Source organism: Petaurus breviceps, unplaced genomic scaffold (assembly GCF_028583685.1).
Source record: "Petaurus breviceps papuanus isolate PSGF00001 unplaced genomic scaffold, PetGlider_PUasm1.0 38, whole genome shotgun sequence".
Classification (NCBI taxonomy): domain Eukaryota; kingdom Metazoa; phylum Chordata; class Mammalia; order Diprotodontia; family Petauridae; genus Petaurus; species Petaurus breviceps.
In genome coordinates, this window is record NW_027186304.1 from 39,543,075 (window position 1) to 39,555,666 (window position 12,592).

Consider the following 12,592-nt stretch of genomic DNA (forward strand, 5'->3'; position numbering starts at 1 on the left):
GGTAATTGTGTGAGACAGTTTGGTTTGTAATGATGATCTGTCTCCAGTAAAGTTTGTTGGTTGAGTTCTCCAAGATATTTTGAGGTCTGAATTTTAAGTATCGAGATTTGTCATTCTCAATCAATGATAGAAAGTAAGCTTCTGAAATAGAACACATATGAAAGATACATATGTTTATAGCTACATATCTTTCAAAGTATTTGGTAGTTATTAAATTTCTACAGCCTCAAGTTGTAAGTTGCATAGCTTCTATTATTTCCTTGCATAACCAACATTTACTACTAAATCCAGGTTCCTCCAGGTAAATCTCCTTTAGTAATTTCTTGTGGCAATGACCTGGTTCAAATCCCCATCCAAAACCACTCCATTTCCAGAAATAAATCAGTAAAATATCTATTTTGTCTACTTTTGTCAGCTATTGTTTGAGTTCATGAAGATCTCACTTATAAAAAGTATTGTTATTCCAATCCCGAATCTTAGCTATTTCATAGACTTTATCCAGACGCAGACCACTTTTTGCTATATTTGACAAATACAATGGCACATCCCCATTATCAGCTATTACCATTGCTTGGTGAAGTGGTTTCCACTTGTTATAAAAGAATTTCTGTAGGTTTTTGACATGTTTATCAGGTTATAAAGATGTATATAAGATGTATGCTTAACAATCCTCTTTCTCCTTTTTTGGAAAAGAAGTGTTTATCTTTCTAAAGCAGTCTTAGGGTAATGGACCTTGAGTTTTGTCAATGTTGTATGGGTTTTGGTGACAGTACTTTTCGAATGTCATCTCCCATTTTGTCATTTTGCAAGTATATAGCAAAATTAGTATTTTGGAGATGTTGATAGATTTTAACATGCTCCCATTAAGCTTTGAATATAAGACGCTGTGATAGTAATGGCAATTAAAGATTCCCCTGCATTGGCTTGGTTTTCAAATTGATTGTATTAAAACCCAGAGTTTGTTAATCCCACCTGTGGGATGGGCTTGTTGATGTGAAAAGAAAGTCCTGAAGTGGGAGGAGCTGGTGATGTAGATTTGGAGAGACAAGAGAGAGGCGGAAGTTCTTTTTGGAAGCAGCACCTCGTGGAGAGGGAGAGACTAAGAGATTGCTGGTGGCCGCTTTGAATTGCCCTGGACTTTTGAGACCTGCCCCCTGAGCTGCCAAGGACTGAGGAGACATGGCTGTTTTGCTGGTACTTTGTCTGTCTGTTTTGATGTTATTTTGCCAGATTTGTCCACTGGTGAAAGACTGTCCTGTTGAAGAAGTCCTGGAACCTGGCATTTGGTTAAGAAGGCCTGAGACTGTCCTGCAGACAGAGAGTGAATACTGTCCACTGGTGAGGGACAGTACTGTTGTTGCAGGGGTCTGGAGACTGTCCGGCAGACAGAATGAATACTGTCCACTGGTGAAGGACAGTGCTGTTGTTGCAGGGGTCTGGGAGCCTTTCTGTTGGTTCAGAAGCCCTGAAGAAGGATTTTCTTGTTGTATGTTTACAGAAATCCTGGGAGAGGGCTTTGCTAATGTGTTCAGGGGTTCTAGGACTGTTCTACAGACAGAGGATAAATTCATGAAGGGACTGGCAATGTATCTTATGGCCTTGCTAAGCCTTGTCTCTCCAGGAACTAAGATTGCTGAGAACTTGCCTCGTGTCAAGATGAAGAAAAGACCTCCATTTGGGTATTAAGTGCTGTGTTTAAACTTGATGTAACTCTGGGGTAGATTCAATTGTGATCCAGGGGTGGGGAACTTTTGACCTTTTTGTGTTCTATGGTTGAGCAAATGAATGTATTTTACTTATGTTTGGAAACTAATCTCCATTTGAGAAGAGGGGCTTTGTGGTGGACTTAATTAAGGTATAGCCTAGGGGTGGAGAAGTATTTGGAACAGAGACTTTGTAATTGATTGAATGATTGGAAAGTCCTGGGGTGGGGTAGTACTTGGAGATTATTTAATCATACTTAGTAAATACTGTATTTTGAATGATGTCATGTTTTGATCTTCTCTGTTCTGGGTTTGTTACTGAATAAAATAGAGAGCACCTATGCTGGTATTTTGAACCTGGGAAGTTGCCTTTGCTTGATATTACATTACAGACGCTAGTGAATCTTGGAACATTTTTGTTGTTTCCAACTCTTTGTGACCCCTTTTTGGCAGTTTTCTTGGCAAAGATACTGGAGTGATTTATCATTTCATTATTCAGACAGGGGTTAAGTGACTTGTCTAGGATCACATAGCTAGTAAATGTCTGAGGCCAGATTTGAGTTCATGAAGATGAGTCTTGCAGTTTCCAAGCCTGGTGTTCTATCCATTCTGCCACCTAGCAGCCCAATATGTTCAGCCATGGCCTTATCTTTGATATCTTATGATCAATATGTCTCATCTGAAAAATATCAATGTATTATTAATTAATAATTAATTATTAATAATCAATATTATCTTTATCCATTAGTTCAATGTAGCCTCCAGATTCAATTTGGAAGACTTCAGCCTTTATCTTTCTTTGTTATAAATTAAGAATTTTATACTCTAACCTTTATCAAATTGCTTGCCCTCTTTGGAGAGAGAAAAATTTGGAATACAAAGTCTTTCAGAAAATGAATGTTGAAAATTTTCTTTACATGTAATAAGAAAAAGTAAAAAGACTATTAATTAAAAAAATAAAACTAACTCTTTAATCTAAGATTTTAAAAAAGAACTTTATACTCACAGTTTCTAAGTGACATTTAAATGTTATTGGAGAACAATTCCATGGGATGAAGGAACAGTTTATTTTGGTTTTTGGTGATACTACATGGCTCAATGTCATCCATAAAATCAAGTGTTTTATAAGATGCTTCCTTTGATTCCCTCTTTAATTTGGAAGTCAGACAGTTCTATTTAGGAGATACTTGACAGTAAGGTTGTGCTGGTAAATGTTTACTGCCTCCTTGAAAAAAAAATGTATAAATGATATGTGTCTAAATTTAATCTGCGTTCTTGTTAACACTTTTTTTTATAATTTTCTTCAGTCCAGACAATCAACATAACAACAAATCAAGTCATTATGCACAGAATTTACTGATTTCCAAGGTGAAATGCTTGCATTAAAATTTAACAGTTGGCTCCCTCAAATCGGTTCCAGCACACTCCTACTAGACAGAACCACAATGGCTTTAAACTATCTCCCTGATAAAATCCATCCTTTGTACCAATTGATTCTGACATGTTTGTGTTGATGACATGTTTTAGATTACATGTGGGTACCAAAAACTCTAACATTGTCACTTTATGTTTATTTCATAAATTTTCAGCCATGAGTGTGGAACTGAGTCAAAGGCTTTGAAGTAATCAGTCAACCAACATTATAGTGTTTTGGGGCAAACTGTTCTATAAAAACTTCATAGATACTAAATTGTTCATTATACCACTGGGACTTTTTAGCACAACCTTTTGACTCAGCTAACAGTTCTCTTACAAATATTTGTTGAGTTTTAGAGTTCCACAATTGGCTAAAGCTTTGTACCATGTGCAAAATAATATATTTGATCTATATTTATAAGAGTGGTATTCTTCTCTTTTGGTAATAGGTATGTGTTACCTTTTGTTAAGAAAAAATAGGATCAGGTTTGCATATTGTAGGAAGATGGTGAAATTGTTAGGAATTTACGTGTCAAGTTAAAATATTTGAGAACAATTGTAGATTTTATTGTTAGCAAATTATGTTTACATAATTGTTAGAAATGTATGTCTCAATGTGAAGTATTTAGAACAATTGTGGATTTTATCTGGCTCCATCATTTTCTAGTTTTGTGAAGAAGATATGGTTTGCCACTTACCTTAAAGTAACTGTTCTGAGTTAGGACTCAGAAACCCATCATATTAATGATGCACAATTTTTCAGTTTCTTATTTGATCGAATCTGCCTTTTGTTGCATTTCTTGTGACCAGTAGATGATTAAAAGTTTTCTTCAAGCTCTTACTTTGGGAATTTGTTCTCGCCTGTGATTTCTTGCTAAGCCCTTACAGTAAAGTTTTTTTTTAATTGATGTTAAATTGTTTATTTTGTTCTTTATACTGCATTGACTCCTTGAATTACCTTATCCTCTTGAATTTTTTTTCAAATTCCTGATTGAAATACCCTGTCAGGAAAAATAGAAGCCAAAATAAGAAGTCAAAAGTGACAAAAGCTGGACCTACATGGTCCCAGAACATCTCAGCATCTCAGTTATGGGCCTTTGAAACCAAAAGGGGTCTTTTCAGTTCAACCACACCTTGCTGATGAACCTTTGGCCAAATCAGCTGAAAGACAAACCGGAAAGCAGAGCCACCTGTCCTGAAGAGTAAAAGGGTCTTGGTGGCCCAGTATGGGAAAAGAGCCTAGGGAGTGCAGGCAAAGAGTTCAATCTATCTTCTGCTACAATTCTGGACTACATGGATCCATGTAAGACAAATATACCCGAGAAGAGTCTAGAATCAATTTAACAGAAGCAGAATGTCACCATGCTAGAGGTAAGAAATTGGGGTAGAGCTAGGATTAGGGATCACTCTAGGCCCTGAAGATCATAACCCCAGTCCCAGCAACCTTTCATGGGCCTTTTCCAGCTCTATTCAAAGGACCCCACAAAGTAATGACAGTGAAGACTAAAAATGTAGAATTCCCTGTGGTATGGAAAGTTGATATCTGCATTAGTATTTTCTTTGAAGGCCATTTGTAGTACCTCTATGCCTTATGCAGAGCTTGAATATTTGTGGCTTGATTGAGAAGGGCTAGTAGTCTCTGGGTTTTGTCAGAGTGAGTCTACAGTTTCCAAGGGAAGTCATAGGTATCATTAAAAAGATGAATACGGAGCGGGGGGCTAGATGGCTCAATGAATAGATCACCCGCTCTGAATCCAACCTCAGACACTTAACACAAAACTAGCTGTGTGACCTTGGGCAAGTCACTTAACTCCAATTGCCCTATCTTCCCCCCTCCAAAAAGAAAAAAAAAGATTTTGAGAGTTTTGAGGTGGCTAGGTGGTACAGTGAATAGAGCACCAGCATTGGAGTCAGGAGGACCTGAGTTCAAATCCTGCCTCAGACGCTTGACACACTTATTAGCTGTGTGACTTTGGGCAAGTCACTTAACCCCAATTGCCCTGTCTTCCCCCCTCCAGATAGCCAAAAAAAAAAAAAAGAGAAGAAGTTAGAGTCAGGAGGGATCTTAAACATCATTGTGTCCAGTGGCTCATTCTGCTGATGATGGAACTGAGGTCAGAAGGGCAAATAAACTTACCAAAGTTACACTGAGGCCTGGACCCTGATCTTTAATCAACTCTATTACTCTTTCCATCACACCATGTTGTTCTCTCCTTCTGCTCCTTGCTTTTCCCAAGAATAAGGGAGGGCATCCCAGTCTAGACTTGGAAGGAATCTCAGAGACCATCTAGTTCGGTTTCTCATTTTACAAAAATTGAGGCCCAGATATTTAAATTGAAATTGGTTCTAGATGGTTCTGAGTTGGTTCTAGAGTCAAGAGACCTGGGTTCAGATCTTGTCTTTGTTCCTTACTACCTATGAGAATTAGTCTGAGTTTCCTTGTCCCTAAAATGAGAGGGTTGAACAAGATAACCTCTCAGATACCTTCCAGATTGAAAATCCATAAACTCAATGTTCTTTCCCTTTTAATGAACTGCTGACATGGGGCAGGAGCACATGGAGAGAGCTGAGGAAGAGACTTGTCTTTCCTTGCTAAAACTTTGTAGACTGTGGAACCCTAAAAGGAGGCTAAATTAGGGTGTTCCAATGAGGAGCTGTGTAGTTTGTATCTATGATCACATGAGATCATATCTGTAGAGCACTTAGCAAAATGCCCGGCACATAGTAGGTGCTTTATGCTTATTCTCTTCCCTTCCTTCCATTGGATGGTATCAGCATAGCCCTTCATAGTTTGAATTTTCTTCTTAAAGCATTTCTGTACAAGTACTTATACCATCTTACAGGTGAGGGAATTGAGCCTTTCAGAGGTTAAATGACTTTCCCAGATCACAGAACGGGTAAACTGTAGGACTGTGATTCAAATCCAGGTCTCCCCTTTCCAAGTTCAGTGTCTTTTGACTTTGATGTGCTACTTGGGATATGTAGTTTTCTTTGTGTCCTTCAGTGGGGTCTATGGCTTTGTTTCAGCACTCAAAGCAGAACTCCTATGCAGGTAATCCACTGAATGTCTCTATCTCTGTCTTGTCTCCCAGGAACCCTCTCCCTCCCTCCCTCTCTCTCTCTGTCTCTGTCTCTGTCTCTGTCTCTCTGTCTCTGTCTCTCTCTCTCTCTCTCTCTGTCTCTCTGTCTCTGTCTCTGTTTCTCTCTCTCTCTCTCTCTCTCTCTCTCTGTTTCTCTCTGTCTTTCTGTCTCTCTCTGTCTCTCTCTCTCTGTCTCTCTCTGTCTCTCTGTCTCTCTGTCTCTCTCTGTCTCTGTCTCATTCTCTCACTCCTGGATTTAAGATCTCAAACCCAGTCTTAGACACTTATTAGCCATGTGTCCCTGAACAAGTCACTTAACCTTCATCTGCCTCAGTTTCCTCAACTATAGAATGGGAATCATAATAGCACTCTCAGGGTTGTTGTGAGGGTAAAATGTTATATTTGAAAAGCACTTAGCCCAGTGTCTGGCACACAATTGGCACTTAATAGATGTTTATTTCCTTCCCTTCCTCCTTAGTCCCTCTTTTTTTCTTTTTGCCATGCAATGCTATCATGTTAGCTTTTCAGATGACGAATTATTGTTAAAGCATTATTATTCACTAAATTTACTTTTGTACCTCCTTTACCATTTTATACATAGTAGGCACTTAAATACTGTTCCATTCCTTTCCTTTCTTTTCCCCCCTGAAACTTCATTTTATCATATAATGTTGTCCTGTTAGCTATTCAGATGATGTCTTGCTGCTAATGGACGCTATTCATTAAATTTACCATTGTTATCTCCTTTACCATTTTACACACAGTAGGCACTTACTAACTGTTGAATTCATCTTCAAACTACCTTGTTTCAAGCTCTGCCTGATCATAGTTTGTTTCTCTTTACAGAATGATGTGCAAAGTCCACAGCAGGGGAGAAATAGTAGCAAAGTAATGACTTATATTTCTGTGTACACTTCTATTCCCAAAGCTAATTGTTTATTTAAATAAAAGGTTCTGCCTTGATTATAGGCCATTAGTAAATGAGAGCTGTTTGTATGTCACAAGAATGTTTGAATTTCACAAGTCTTATACTTCACACCAGGAAGCTTAGCTCATCAAATATTTTCATGCAGTAACACCTTTGGTGGAGGTAAAAGAACTTAATTAAACAAATAATTAGCCTTGAGAATAAAAGTATACACAAAAGCAGATTAATGAATTTGCTAATTATTCTTTCCTGCTGTGGACATTACCCAGAGTTGAGGTTTCAGCCATTTAAATACAAACTACAGTATATAGTCACATAACAGGATGAGTCACCATTACTCACTCATGCTATTTTTAAAAACAACTTGAGCTGTCAAACAAAAAAAATATATTTCATCTAAGCCAAACAACATATTGTCTTTGATTCACTGAAATACACCATAGAGTTGAGTTTTTTAAGCCACATACAAGCTTCAAATTAACAACCTTTGCCTTCTGCAAGATACTCAAGTGCTGTTCAGGAAATCATCAAATCTGCTCTTAGCAATTGGGTTAAAGTGGGTCATGTCTTTCCCCTCCCCATTTCCCTCTCCTCCCCCCCCCCACTCTCCATGTTGTCCTTCACCTAAACAGAACTAATACTTGAAGTAACGTCCCTTTAAAGTCACATACAGTGCTCTATTCAGATAGGCTTGCATTTTTAAATGCCGCAGATGTGGTGTTCCCTGGAGCTACTGAGGGAGAGGCTGAAAATTGTAGACCATGAAAAGCAGCTGTTTTTATGTTTTCCCAGAACATCTGGGTGCAAAAGTGGGAGAAAGTATATTGAAGAGGCTGGCTTTTCATCCCTGGAGGGTGTTCAGCAGAAGCTAGATTGGCCCTTGCCAGGCACATTCTAAGGGGTTTCCTGTTTAAGGAGAGGTTGTCTGGGGTGCCTTCTAACTCTGAGACTCTGTGATTCTGCAGACTCATAGTAGGAAAACAGGATGCTTTCATGACCTGAACTTTAAAAAACATATATTTATAAAATTTTCAGACCTTGTGGGCACCTAATTGTGAGCAAAATTGCCTGAATTCCATGATACTTCATTGAGGTGATGGATCAGGAAAAGGCACTGTGAAGGATAGGGATGTATCATATGCTAGCATTAGTTCACAAGATGGTACTTACAGATTCTTGTCCTATAGCCAGGACATATTTTCCCTAACAGAAGATACTATCATTAGACAATAACACTAATATTAATAATGGTTTTGTAAAATTTACAATGCACTTTATATAAGTTTTCTTATTTGATCTTTATGGACTAGTCAGTGAAATATATTGTTTCTACTACATCTCAGGCATTTTGCTAAGGGCTGGGTATACAGAGACAAAACAAAACAACAACCAGAATCAAGTCTCTGCTCTCAAGAAACTCACAGGCTAATGGATGAGACAACATGCAAACAATTAAGACAAACACTGGCTAATTGGAGAGCGTCAGAGAGGGAAGACACTAGCTCTACAAGAGTTAGGGGTGGGGACAGGGGGAGTTGTAGGGAAAGGCTTTATGTAGAAGTTGGTATTTAAGCTGAAACTTGAATGAAGTAGACCAGGAGCCAGAGAGAAGGAGGGAGAGCATTCCAGGTTTGGGGAACAGCCAGTAAAAATGCCTGAAGTAGGGAGATGGACTGTTATGTGCAGAGAATGGTAAGGAGGCCAATGTCACCAGATCACAAAGTAGGAAGGAGTAAGGTGTAAGGAAATTGGGAAGGTAGGAGGGCCAGATTATGAAAAACTTCAAAAACCGGAGGAATTGTATTTGATTCTGGAGGTGATAACGGAGTCACAAGATTTCATTAAATAATGGGGTAACATGGTCAGACCTGAGCTTTAGGAAGATCAATTTGACAGCTGAGATATGGGAGGATAACTTGTAGCAGAAAGCTTTTCTCATAGCACAGATGTGGGGTGAGGAGGGCCTGCCGAAGGGTGGTGGCACTGTCAGCAAGAGAAGGGATCGTACACAAGTGATTTATGAAGGTAAAGTTGACGCTACTGGGCAGCTGGTTGGATATGGAGTGTGAGAGAGAGTGAGGAGTAGAGAATGATATCCAAGTTGCCAGCCTGGGTAACTAGGAGGCTGGTGGTACCCCTGGCAGTAATAGAAAAATTTTGTTTTTCCTTTTTGGAGGGGGAAGGCAGGGCAGTTGGGGTTAAGTGACTTGCCCAAGGTCACACAGCTAGTACGTGTGTCAAGTGTCTGAGGCTAGATTCAAACTCAGGTCCTCCTGACTCCAGGGCCAGTGCTCTATTCACTGTGCCACCTAGCCGCCCCAAGTAATGGAAAATTTAGAACCAGGGAAGAGCTTGGAGGGAGAGATGAAATGAGTTTTGGATGCCTATGTCACATCCAGTTTGAGATGGCCAACAGGCAGTTGAAGATGCCAGGCTGGCATCTGGTCAGGACAGAGGTTAAGTAAACCCAGATAAGTAAATCTGAGAATTATCAGCATAGAAATGATCATTGAATCCATGAGAGCTGATAAAATCACCAAGTGAAATAATATAGGAGAAAGGAAAAGGATCTTGTGACATAGGTACTATTATTACCCCTATTTTAGAGAGGAGGAAACTGAGGCTAAAAGAGATTAAGCATCTGGCCCAGAGTCACTTAAGCTAGTAATTATCTAGCAGGATTATTAGGCAGGATTTGAACTGAGGTTTTTCTGACCTCAGGTCTAGCACTCTATCCACTAGTCCACCTAGTTGTAACATTAGATGGATTTCAAGGCTTTGAGGGCAAAAAATGACCTGAGTCTAGGTGGATGGAGTGGTGTGCGTGTGTGTGTGTGTGTGTGTGTATGTGTGTGTGTGTGTGTCAGTGTGTGTAATACATTAGGAGAAAGGAGGAGGAGGGATATCAAGAAATTGCTCTCCAATTTGGAGCTATGCCTAAAAGGGCTATAAAAATGTGCATACCCTTTGACCCAGCAATACCACTTCTAGGGCTGTATCCCAAAGAGATCAGAAAAATGGGAAAAGGACTCATGTGCACAAAAATATTTACAGCAACTATTTTTGTGGTAGCAAAGAATTGGAAATTGAAGGAGTGCCCATCAGTTGGGGAATGGCTAAACAAGTTGTGGTATATGAAAGTAATGGAATACTACTGTGCTATAAGATTTCAAAAAAACCTGGAAAAACTTATATGAACTGATGCTGAGTAAAATGAGAAGAACCAGGAGAACAGTGTATACAGAGCCATATTGTGCAATGACTGACTTTGATAGACTTGGTGCTTCTCAGCAATGCAAGGTTTAAGACAATTCCAAAAGACTCTTGATGGAAAATTCCATCCACATCCAGAGAAAGAATTACAGAGTCTGAATGCAGATCAAAGCAAACTATTTGCTCTCTCCTTTTTGTTTTCTTTTGTTTCTTCTTCTCGTGTTTCTTTCCATTGGTAATAATTCTTCTTTACAACATGACTAATGTGAAAAAATGTTTAATATGAATATATTAAATGTAGAGCCTATATCAGATTGCGTGCCATCTTGGGGAAGGAGGGGGAGAAAATTTAAAACTCAATGGAACTAAATGTTGTAAACTAAAAATAAATACATTTTTAAGAAATGAAAAAAAGAAATTCCTCTCCCAGACCCAGACTGAGCCTCTTTGAAAGATAACATTGTCCAGCCTATCCATAGGTACCTGTAGGTTGTTTTCATGCTCAGCCCCAGCAAAGGGACATGATAGCTGTAGTAGTATAATTTGATTCCTGGGAAGACCTCTCCATTCCAAAAGCAAGTCCACAGCCTGCTTATGTCTCCTCAAAAGCAAGTCCACAGCCTGCTTATATCTCCTCGAAATCCTTTGGGAGAAGGGGACCAGAGAGGAAGGGAAGTTCTTTCATTCTGCATTTAAAAAGGTAAAGCTTCAAGTGCTAATGCCCCTGAGAGAGGTAATACTAAGTAAATGCATAGTCTGGTGTAAATGACTGGTTTCTAGCCTTTCCTAAGAGTAGGTATTTTAATGGATTTAGGAGGGTGGGGAGCGAGGATAGAATTAGGGGCATAAGAGGTCACTGATAGGGAAAAGAAATCTGAAAAGGGGTGTGTGTGTATGTGGGGGGTGTATTGAAGGCAAATTCGTTTTCAGATTTCTCTATTTGAATGAATCAATTTAATTAATAAAATTATTTCTCAATCTAGTTCTAGTCACGTTATCCTGTGCCTTTCACAGGGTGACTTATCATATGAACGAGCAACTACAGGAAGATCCCCATTTCTCCTCTGATAATAATGATATTAACAACATAAATAATTGTATGGAATTGTGAGATTTACAAAGCACTTTGCTCCTAACAACCTTGTGAAAACCAGGTGGCAAGGAGGCTATTACATATGTTTAACAAAGTGCAACTAAGCTTAGAGAAGCTGATCTGTGGTCACACAGAGTCCCAAACCTAACCCAGGCTTTCTGACTCCAGACAAGAGGTCTTTATATTAGCACAAGCTACCTCCAGGCAGAAATTCTATACAGGGAGAAAGTTTTTTCACCACACCCAGACTTTCTGGAGCACAGCTCCAGCAGAGGCTAAAGCCTCAGAGAATTCCAGTTTTCTCCATTGTGCCTCAGAAGAGTGCAGCAGCCTGCTTATGTCCTATCAACACTGAAGGGGAGAGTTGAAATCCATATTATTCCTTTAGCAATTGAATCATGGAGATATAAATGTTCTTATTATCAACTGAATTCCAATAGTTTGTTTGCTCCAAAGAGTGTGAAAACCTCAGCTGGATACATTCAAGGAAAGACCAAACCCCAAAATGCTTTGGATTTTTTCCTGGAAAGGTTTACAGAATTCTTTGGCTTCTGAAGGGGGAAATCAGAAGGCAGGTGAACTTCTCTGGTTCTGTCTAAGACTCATTATCTGCCGTGGTAACACAGGTTAATCGCATAGCTAATTAAGAGATAACATTAATGGAATCTGAGTTGGTGCCCTGATAAGTCTACCCCTGGCAGATAAACGCGGACGTGGAGCCAAGCCATTTATTTCAGGAGCAGCAGGGCTCCTATCAGGGCACCAGCTCGGGTTCCATTAAAGTTATTGATATTACACTGAATCGAAACCTGCAAGAAAATCAAATGAGTTTGTCTTTCTTTCTTTCTTTCTTTCTTTCCTTCCTTCCTTGTTTTTCTTTTTCTCCCTTCCTTTCTTTTTTCTTTCCTTCCTTCCTCCCTCCCTTCCTTTCTTCCTTCTTTTTCTCCTTTCCTTCCTGTCTTTTTTTCTTTCTTTCCTTTTTTGTTTTCCTTCTTTCCTTTCTTCCTTCCCTCCCTCCCTCCTTCCTTCCTTTCTTCCTTCCCTCCCTCCTTCCTTCCTTTCTTCCTCCCTCCCTCCCTCCCTCCCTTCCTTCCTTCCTTCCTTCCTTCCTTCCTTCCTTCCTTCCTTCCTTCCTTCCTTCCTTCCTTCCTTCCTTCCT